The sequence below is a fragment of the Syngnathus leptorhynchus genome, chromosome 3 (assembly GCF_054491065.1).
Source record: "Syngnathus leptorhynchus isolate UIUO chromosome 3, UIUO_Slep, whole genome shotgun sequence".
NCBI classification, from domain to species: Eukaryota; Metazoa; Chordata; class Actinopteri; order Syngnathiformes; family Syngnathidae; genus Syngnathus; species Syngnathus leptorhynchus.
Window position 1 is genome coordinate 14,178,452 of NC_141197.1, and position 11,036 is coordinate 14,189,487.

Sequence of the window (11,036 nt, forward strand, 5' to 3'; positions counted from 1 at the left end):
TTGTAATTGATGAAATTTACATGCACTCAAACATTTACATTGATTTTAATTTATAAAATGATCACATCTCAAACAGCAGGTTTCCAATTGCTAGTTGAAAACTTTACCCAATTCCAAATTTATGGCTTTATATTGTCCTCTACTGGACAAATTGGAGAGCGCATTTTTAATTTCCTCTGCACAGAGTCGTACATGCATCCACGTTACGTGCAGTTACAGCAAAATGTACTGTGAACCGACTGGATTTGTGCATGATTTTTTTCCCAATATATAATCTATCATTTGAAGTCTCAACAATAGATAAACATTCTGCTTAAACTTATACTGCTTAAAGTTAAACCACAATAAGAATGTGTATATGTTTTACTGGATATACCATGTTAACCATTTACGGTACAGGGTGGGAAAGAATGTGAATGTCAAAGCTAATGATTTCTTCAAGAGTTAATTTCAGCCAACCCAGTTTCCAATAAATGTGACAAATTGGGAGGTATATTCTCAAATAGATCTTATTGTTTCCCACATCCATCAGAAAAGCTTCATCTATCTGCAGTTATTATGATTTTACTGAGTCATGCATATGTATTCATGACAAATTTCCACAAAGGGAGCATTTATTTCTACTGAGCCCCCCCACCCAGTTAGCGTTTACATTTCATAGCAGGGAAGCTCCTACTTCATCCTCTCCGCAACCCCAACTGGGCAGTCCCAATCTGTGCGGTGGCGTAGCCTTGCCACGCCAACACAGCATCCCCTGATGGGAGAACAGGTGTTGGACAGGGTCCAGTGGAGCAGAGACCAGTAGACCGCCGCCGTCATATATCACATGGACTGAACTCCTCTGGCCGGAGGGAGACTAACCCGCTCATTTAACAAACAATGGCTCTGAGGATATTCAAAAAATCACAACTTACAATCTATTACTTTCGACGCTATAGTAATGCCTTTCTCTTTTAAATGCTAAACAGTTCTGAAAATACAGTTTTATTTCGTCCAAAAGCAGTGATTTGGCACCACTGTGGTCACAAGAAACGCAAATATGTTTCTTAAAGTGAGTAAAGTGAGTTTAGGAATTTCATTCAGACAAAAGTAGTGCTTTCCTACCATCTCGTGGATCCTACAGGCAATTACAAAGTTTTAAAGCATTTTCGCTGATGTATATAAAGTGAAGTAGAGAAAACTCACTTTTTTTTGCAGCATAAAGAAAGCAGAATTTGACTGACAACCTGGAAAAGAACAGGAAAATCATAATCAAACTTTCAGACCATCACCACTATTTTTTTTTTCCAATTTAACCACAAACCCGTGTTGAAATGAATGGATGAAATAAAGACAGATGTTCACTTGCTATGAGCCATTTTTGCTGTCCTGACTCAAACTGTGTGAAAGTGGTTTATTGGGTTAGGGAGAACATTTATTCAAAGCCCTTTACAGCTGTTTTCACTGACAAAACGATACCAGGTATGACGATTTGCTAAGTCGCAGAGGAGCCATATTGGCCAAGGCGAGGCTTGTAGTTCCGCTTAATAGCTCGAATATAATATTTTATGTCCCGTTGATATAGCCACAGTGCTTAACTCGAGATGTAAAAAAAAAATAGTCAGCCCCATTCATTTGAGTAGAAATACTACACAAAAGTGTCAATTCGAACGTAAGAGGAAAGGTATTACTGCTTTAGACATAATGACGGCACAGGCCGTTTGCTTGAAAGTAATGCTAGCTTTATTGTCAAGTCTGTCTCGATCATTATTTTACACACTGGACATGCATTTGTCCACACACACTCACACAACAGCCATTGACATACAGTCAATTCATATCCAAAGTCATCACTCCCATTTGAAAAAAAAAAAAAAAGGCCTCATTTGAGTGAAGCAACAAAACCTTTAATCATTTTATTACCAAAAGAGTATTTAACAAGTGGGTAATGAAATGCCAAAGGCAGGTGAGCCGATTTTAACCTTCATAGAAGGAAGCCATGTATCACATGTTGCCCCCGAGGCATGATGGGACACAAATGTCATCCTCCATTATCCAGCACACCTGAAGTGTGGCGTGGCACGCGTGGCAGGCGGGCGTTTCGCTTTGCGAGGCGAAGCTGACGGGGGAAAATTAGAGGGAATTCAATTAATAAATGTTTTTTACGCACCAGGGAGAGGGCACAGCTGCATGTGCACACACACGCACGCACGCACGCACGGACGCACGCACGCACGGGCGGTCGGACGCACGCACGGACGTACACACGGACGCACGCACAGACGGACGCACCCACGCACGGACGCACGCACGCACGCAGGGACGCACGCACGGACGTACGAACGGATGCACGCTCGCACGCCCGCAGGGGCGCACACACGCACACACAGACGGACGCACGCACGGACGCACGCATGGACGCACGCATGGACGTACGCACGGACGCACGCGCGGACGTACGCACGGACGCACGCGCGGACGTACGCACGGACGCACGCGCGGACGTACGCACGGACGCACGCGCGGACGTACGCACGGACGGACGCACATTTGAACCAATGCTACATTCGTGCTTGGACATGGGTCCAATCTGCGTTTTCCCATCAGATGGTGCTGTTTCTCTTTCTGGTTAACAGTTGTTTTCTGGCTACTGTAATACAGTCCAGTGAGACAGTTGTAACATCACTGTATGTGAATTAACCTCTCAGATCATAATCTCTGTTTACAAGCTGCAAAATGCTATTTGAATGCTTATTTATGGTGGGCACATAACGTTGATGAAAATTTTTTTGGGCGGGCCAAATATAATTACACTATGAGCCATATTTGGCCAGAGTTTGACACCCCTGCTCTACACCATCATGAAGTAGTAGGCTAATAACACATGCAACGTAACATTTTTAGAGATGGGAAAATGAAGCTTCAAATGTGCTTCATTAACTAGTTGTATTTTTTGTTTCCTCCGCATGACACTGTTGGTTTGAATAAAATAATTTAGGAAATGGCAAGTTTGTATACTTTTAGCCCAATGTTGAACAGAGTGCCCTCTAGAAGAGTGGAAAAATACCACAACTGGTTCATGAAGTAAATTTGAAGCTTCATTTCCCATTACTACATTTATTTCTCATGTGGTGCACCATTTTTATCAATAGGGAAACTGAATGCCTTTTTATTCTTGCTTTTTCCCTGTGGGTCAATTAAGAAGAAAATGAGAGGGGCACTTTCAGTCTGTCTCCATATAAGAAACATTTCTGACTACCCGGCTGCATAAAATGTGTGCAGTATTTAGCCAACAGAGAATGAAAACAGCGATGCATTAGTTACAAAAAAGCAATCGCCAAGTAGTTAAGTGAGGAGAAATAGAGCCTTGAACACAGCAACATACATTACCCCAAACAATTTATGTGACACATGGGAATAATTTATGGAGGATAACAAAAATATTCTATTTTTAATAACATGCCTCTGTGGCACTTATAGAGGAACTGCCCCCCAAAGTTAATTGAAAAGTGTCCTGGTGCTCATTTGCATAAAAAACACATTTAAAAGGTGAAAAATTATAAATAAATATGCGTCCACCTGTGAAATATGGCTTTTGGCCTGCTGGTCATTTATAACTTTGCCTTTAATTACGTGACAGGCCGGGCTTGTGCGGCTCTAATGAGAGGCTGGAGTGATGGAGAGGAAACAGTGAGACAGACACCGGGCTGCGGGTCATTTTGTGCATGGACGCGTTCATCCTGCAACATACACTGACATTCGCGGGCCACTCGTGTGGATACTTTAGAGAAGTAACACTATGCTGAGTGGCATATTAGTGGCATCGTTAGAAGACAGTTAGGCATGTCACAGATGTTATGAAAGAACTTTAAACTGTTTTCAAATGTGAAATATAAAAAAAGCTAAATCGCTCTACGGGGTATGAAAGAGAGTTAAACAAAAGACTAGCAGGGGATATATGACTCCCCCCACCTTCCTCTCTCCCTCCATCTCTGCTTCCCTTCTATGCATAAAGAAAACAGATTGTGTTGCCCTGCAGGTACAAGATTCACTTTCACTTCCTCTCTCCTCGTTTCCTTGTTTAACCCTCCGTTTGGGGAGGGAGGGGAGGGAGGACGGTTGGTCACGAGCTCACTAAGTCCTACTATAAGTAGAAGAAGGCCATATTTCACCCCCCCCCAAGAAATATTACAAGACAGACAAGCAAGCAGGGGCTAATCCCCGGGATGAAATTAGCAAACTGCGGGGTTCGCGGCGAGAAGGGAAGAGGAATAGAAAGAGGGCGGCGAGAGTGGGTGTGTTGGGGGTACGTGGCTGAGCCCTGCCAGAGGCAACTTGTCCACGGGGATAATTACAAGAAGCTCCTGGGATCTGTCTGTCCTTCTCTCTGTCTGTCTCTGTGGGTCGGCCTTCTTTTTTTGATGGCTCTATTTTCAACAAGGGGGTCTACACTTCTCCCTTTTAATGTGGATGTGTGTGTGTGTGTCCTTCCCTTTTGTGTCTCCTGTGCTTCAGTTACATATAGTATATATATAGTACTAAGCTATTAAAATTGAAATTGTTCCAGGGGCAGCGAGCGGGCAGGGGAGGGAAGTGACACACTCCACTGTTATATTGTGTGTGTGTGTGTGTGTGTGTGTGTGTGTGTGTGTGTGTGTGTGTGTGTGTGCCTATAAGACCCACAGGCAGGCCACACTTCCAAGTCCTCATATAGAATCATCAAAAATTCTACCTCAACATTCAGTTTCAAAACATTCGATATTCTCCTGTCTTCACACTACAAAGTTCAAAACAAAAACTAGTTTTGTATGATGTCATCTGCCAAATAGGACGTAAAAGTATTTCTAAACAGATCCTTTGAATCAAATCAGGTAATTACATTCCGTAAACGTAAGATCCCTGTGCAGTGGTCATTGAGCTTTGGCTAGCATAGGTACATTTCTCCGGGGAAGCTATGACTTTGACTTTTGCGCACATGAAATGAAGAATGGAATGGGGCACAGTCATTCATCACTTTCCCAAAGCTAACAAATTCTGCAAGTTCACAAAACTAAAGTGCTCTCAGTCAAGCTTTGAGTAACTTCAACTTGAACACACATATTTGAGCCATTTTATGCACCTCCAATTGCAAGGGTTCAAAAGTCTAATTTCAGTCTCAATAAAGGTTGGGAAACACTACTCTGAGGTTGGTAGTCGTCAATCACTTTAGATATTTTTATTTTATTCGTCATTCATCTACTGCTCAAAAACAGGCCACTTAATAGTTCAAAAAGGTCTTTGTGTCGTTTTACTGATGCTTTTTTTTTTTTTAAACCTGCAAAACGGATGATAACCTGTAGATGGCGCTCTCTACCAGCACATCACACCAAGTATTTGCGCGATGGTGCCATAGAGCCACAGTGCACATAAAATCACAGTATATGTGAGAAACGGAAAAACAGAGGCAGAAAGATGGGAGAATACCTGATGCTCCACAGCCATCTAATGACCGTCCTTTCTTTGTCTTTGAGCTCATGGCAGACAAGTCATCCAGCAGCACCACCACTGCAACAGCCACACATCAAGTGAAGAAGGCACACTGGCTCATTGTTGACATGATGACCCCCCCAAAAAATAAATAAATCCAAATACTTATTTGCTCCACTTGAAGCTGACATTTCAACTTAATTTGACTTCATGCATGTGCAAGCAAATTGAACACATTGGATTTTGTGAAACTGTGAAGACTTTGCTGTAAACATGCACTAATGAGGCAGCATTTAAAAAATAAAAAGATGCAGGACTATAAAAAGCTGTAATATGAGATAAATACGGGACAGGTGGCGTATTAGTCTCATTGAACTACGTGTGACGATCAAATGTAGTCAAGGTCACGTGAGTAATGAGCCTGGTAACATGAAGCAGCTGCGTGGCATTTTTTCATATAATTACATGATAATTACGAAGGTATTACATAATTATTATTTATGGATTTGTTTTTGTCTCATCAAGCCACACATGGCAATGAAGATATTTACAGATGTTACGCAAGACGTTTTTTGTTCATGATTCAGCATTTATAAATTAAACATCTTGGTACCTCCTGCAATTAATTAACTTACATTGAAAATATTCATATACAATTATTTTTGTGCGCCTTTTATTGTGACTCCAGTCTTAATATAAAACATTTAAAAAAGGAGGCCAAATAATATGCACAGTGATTCAACCTACAGAAGGTAAAGTGTTTAAATCTAAGTATAGAAAACACAGCTATTAAATATAGAAAAAGTAAGAAAGAGAAGTAAATATCTCTATTGAAAAAAACATTGTTAATGTTTGTTTAAGTTGTTTTAAGTAAACAGCTCTTGTGTCTGTCTTTATTTTAAATTGTAATAGAACACAGTCTAACTAAATCGCACAATTAAGTGTTTTGATGTAATCAAACATGGTTCCTAAATCATTTTATTCTTCACATTTGGTTAAAAAAAAAAAATCCAAGTGATAATATATGATAATATTTCAGTTTGCCAGATGAAATATTTAAGGAGCATATGCCGACTTGTTAGCAGTGCACTTTTAATTTAATACATGCATGAACATGAGGACATGTCTTGCCCTTCATATAGGCTGACTGTATTTAAAAAAAAAAATGCCCTTGACGATGACTCAGCCTCTCTGAATTAATTTTTTTACAACTTTAACATATTTTTGTCTTGGTGCTGTTTTATTAAGAGCAAGGACCTAAGGTGTTTATTTTTAATCATGTGTAAATTGTGACTGAAAAAGAGTAGCTTTCCACAAAAAAAAAAAAAAAAATCTTATTTGCAAGTACCCGTAGGAGACACAGAGCTGGTGCACACTTCTCACATTGATTTGCATTTGAACCTTCATGGCGATCACTGCGCAAGAGCTTCAATTAGAAAACGGGCACCATGCTGGGAATGCATTGCTTTGCTCAAGAAAATGATACAGCAAGGAAAAGATATATTCTGAGCACAGTTCTACTGAGTCTGTCATGTTAGAATCAACATGTGCATTACAGATTGCTTTGTCAAAATAAAAACATGATCAATAAAAACTGTGCCCCTGATAATGTAGAAAACAAAAATCACCTTTTTCTTAGGAGTTTGAAATTTTGTTCATTCTATTTGCACCACAAGTGTCACTACTAATCATAATAATAACAGGCAATTAAATGCAAAATTATTCTTAAAAAACTACAAAAAATGCATTCAATTATTTTTTATTAGTATTTTTAGCCGTTTTTCACACATCTGTAAGTCCTTGAATGTGATCTTGTTTCCATTCATTTTCAGCACACTTATTTAACCTCATCTAGTACCATTTAACTTTAAAGTGTTTTTAAGACGCACTCTCATGATCTCATCCTGTCTCGCCGCCGGCCACCCTGACTTTGTTGTGTGCGTGTGTGTGTGTGTGTGTGCAATACTTCCTAATGGTTACAAGTAATGAATAGACCAGCCTTAGGGAGGTCTATATAAACCCATTAGCTTTAATAAAGTCTGAAGGTGTAAAATGACTCTCTGAGGTATTTCACTATACACTTAGTAGTCTCCCCAACCTAATAATACCGGCGTCTCTTCCCAGTATACTATCCCGCTTCCTTTTTTTGATTGCATTGTCTGCACAATTATTTTCAATTCAGGCACTTAGAGGACAGTGGTGAGAGGGCGTAAGAGAAATAGAGGGCGCTGTGTTGTCTCTCAGCTGCACGGATGGACAAACTAAGCTGAAAGAGTTGAAGACAGGACGCGGGAAACTAGGGAGTGTGCTATGACTTCCAAACGGTGTGTGGATATGTGTGTGTGTGTATGCTCATTTGGCTGCCTCTTAATCCCTGATTCAATTTCCAGCCTTTAAACATGACGAATTACATTCCTGTCCTCACCTAATGCTTTTAACACATCCCTCTAAGAGGCCTTAATCAGGTGAGATGGGCCTCCATGCCCACTGCAGACACACACATACATGCAAATGAGTGCAATTACACACACACACACTGATTAGCCTAGCCACAGCGCTAGCCACCCCGGTTAAGCCACCAGGTGGATAATGTGCTTCTTTAGCGCCTTAATTATGCCATAATCTGTTCAGCGCCCCAGCCCCCTGCACAGGAGGACACAGTTAGAGGGGTACGAGTGGAAATGGGGGTAGGAGGGTGCAGCGGGACCAGGGAGGTGAGACAAGAGAGGAGAACGAGAGCAGAGGGGGAAAAAAAAAAAAGCCCAGAGGCACCTTGCTTGGAAAGCTCCCTTCTGTGTTTCTTTTTCTTCCTAAACAACACACACTCCTCCATGTTTCGACCCCGGCGCGTCTCGGGCCCCGCTGCAAGCGCGCACCTGTCACCGCGCACGGCCCTTTGACAAATCACATGAAGGGCAGGCTGAGTTTTGTAGGACGAGACAAAGCTTCAACATATGGCTGCTGTGTGTCCCCAGGTGCTCCTCCCCATGCTCACCAGTTCCTACATTTAACATAAGCTGGCTGTCCTTCTGTCTAGCTACTTTCTGTCCATGTGGACATGTTCTGTACATGTAGGCCTGACTCTTGGTTGTAGTCTCCAGTAAATATTCTTTTGACTCTTTTCTCACCACCTTGACCTCTCATTTTTCACCCTCCAAGCTATTGATCCACAATACAGTTTCATTTCTTGATGATATTGCCATTTTTTTTTAGTTTAATAGAGTGGGATGACTAAAAGTCAAGTTTACAAGTTAACTTCAAACTATACAAACAGAGTTAAAAAAATGGACAGGGTGGAAGTACAAACTATATAATTACATAGCATTCATAGCAACAGGGGTGTGTAGACTTTTTATATATAGGCTGTAGTATCAATTAGATGGATGGTAGGTGGACCACTGGACAGACCAACAAACAGGATTGGTCTTCCAGTTGAAAATATGTTTTTTTTTGCAAACTTAAAAAATATTTGCAGGCATGCATGGGGACTAATTTTGGGTCTGGTCTCAGGGGCAGATCGCAGACCCCCGCTGGGAACAGGTGTCAGGCAGGTGTGAACTGTACCAATGTGTGCGTGCCTGAGAGTGAATGAGTAATGGCGCTATCAACTGGCCTCCACGATCCATCATGCACGTCCCTGGCCTCACACCTCTATGGCCCAGTGTGCACACCATCATTAAAATAGGCACGGACACCCCCCCCCCACACAATTTGTTGGATAGACTTTGTTAAACATTAGTGTGAATGAATATATGCAATGGAACCCCCTAAAGTTGTTTGCTGAGGTTTTACCATTTGGTTTTTCATTATTTATGTACAGTAATATTGATATTACAGGAAGAAAATGAGTTGAACCTGAGAGGATCCACCCCATTTCCTTCCCATGGCACTCCTTTCCCACTGTCTATTGCCTTCATGCAGCAGAACATTTCTGTTTCCCTATTATGGGGGAGGCTGGTATTATAATTAACAAAACAATAAAAGTTTATTAATGATCATTAAAATGCAAAATAGCAGCAAGAGATGATGGTAGGTGCTAGCAATAAAATAAAAGAAGTGACTCCCTCACTTTTGGAGTCTTAATTAGACATCCATTCATTAATGGATGAGTGTATTTGTGTGTATGAGTGTGTGTATGTGTGTGTATATGTGTGTGCGTGCACAGGGGAGGATACAAAAAAAAAATCAATTGATTAGTGGTCCCTAAATAGGCTATCAAAGAGCTGAAGACAAAAAAAAAAAAGAAAAGTAAAGTAATATATTGAGTGCTGCCAGTTTTATCTCCATACTAACTCAGGCAAGAAATAAAAATTGCACTTGGTTGAAAGCCTCAAGCCCTCGACGACACAAACTTAATGTTACACCGCATGACACCAAACCAGTAATTTCACAAGCAAGAGATTTACAATGACAAAAGATGATGTAACATACTCGAAGGTTTTGTAAGATATTGTACGAAAAAAAAAAAAGCACAGTTTCAGTAGAGAACGAACATGAGCCAAAGGCAACGGAATGATTTGCTTACCAAAACTGCAAAGCTGTAAAATACCGATGGCCGCACGTGTGTCCCAATGAGACCTTGGGCAAAACAGAAAAAAGTTAAAGTGACTTTTGGGACACATCCATTTTAAGATGAAACATAAGGCATGCATCAATTTGGTCTTTGGTCTCAAGTCTTGCATCATTTGAAATCAGTGATGCATCCAAGCCGCCCTCCTGGAGCTCTACTTTATTCAAGTTGCCTCACTTTTTCCTCCTACACAAGCACACAGACACATATAAGTACACTTTCACACAGGTACATATATATAGACTGGCTCGATTTATAAAAGTTGGCAGGACCCGGTGCTCTCTCTCAGGGAGGAACTAAGAGAGTTCAAATCATGGCCTAATTACGCTTCTTGTTACACTTCATCTCCCTCCATCCTGCTCTCAGAAAGTAGAGCACACGTTGACATCCTAAACACACTTTTGTTACTTTCCTCAAAACTCAACTTCAAACTACTTTTTGTTCGTCAAACATAGTTACATGTGTGACTGTTGCTTTAATTTCCAAAAAGTTTTGCGGGTCAGATTTAAAAAAAAAAGTCATACGATTGACAGGCAAACAATCCTAAAGTCGTTACGTAAACTACAAAAGTGACTTTCCCGTTGTGACGGAGAACGAGACGCATGAGAATTGAAACGTCAAAGCAACCCGACTCCACTTCTGCTAACGTCAGGCCCAGGCAACGTGAACTACAGCCTTTTCTCACACTGCACTGCCTCCTTCATACATGTGGAAGCTTGTGAACGCGCACCAGCGTACGCGCATGACACTGACCTATCCTTCAAGAGCTTTGACTTCCACTCAGGCAGCTGGAAGAAAGAACGTCTGAGAAAAGACAACACAGAGAGACAGAACGGAAGCAAAAAGAGTGACCGAGTATCATCGTTTCCCCTCCGCTTTCATTCATCAGTAAATTCATTACAGGCCGAACAGCGTGAAACGTGTTGTTCCACGGCGGTGCGCTACTTGACAACGCTTTTATGGACACGTGCTTGTTAACACACACACACGCACACACACACACACACACACACACACACAC

At 41.3% G+C, this 11,036-nt stretch overlaps 1 protein-coding gene across 3 annotated transcripts in view; it reads right to left on the reverse strand.

The window, feature by feature from the left end:
• The window catches only part of greb1 (growth regulating estrogen receptor binding 1), a 29,053-nt gene extending 18,260 nt beyond the window's left edge, over nucleotides 1-10,793 (reverse strand). For all 3 annotated transcript variants that reach the window (XM_085907209.1, XM_085907208.1, XM_085907207.1), the window contains exons 1-3: nucleotides 10,769-10,793; nucleotides 9,971-10,023; nucleotides 1,186-1,226 (exon numbers count right to left, since the gene is read on the reverse strand). The gene's annotated coding sequence lies outside the window, so the exon portion shown is untranslated. The remainder of the gene's footprint in view (nucleotides 1-1,185; nucleotides 1,227-9,970; nucleotides 10,024-10,768) is intronic.
• Nucleotides 10,794-11,036: the final 243 nt, after the last annotated feature.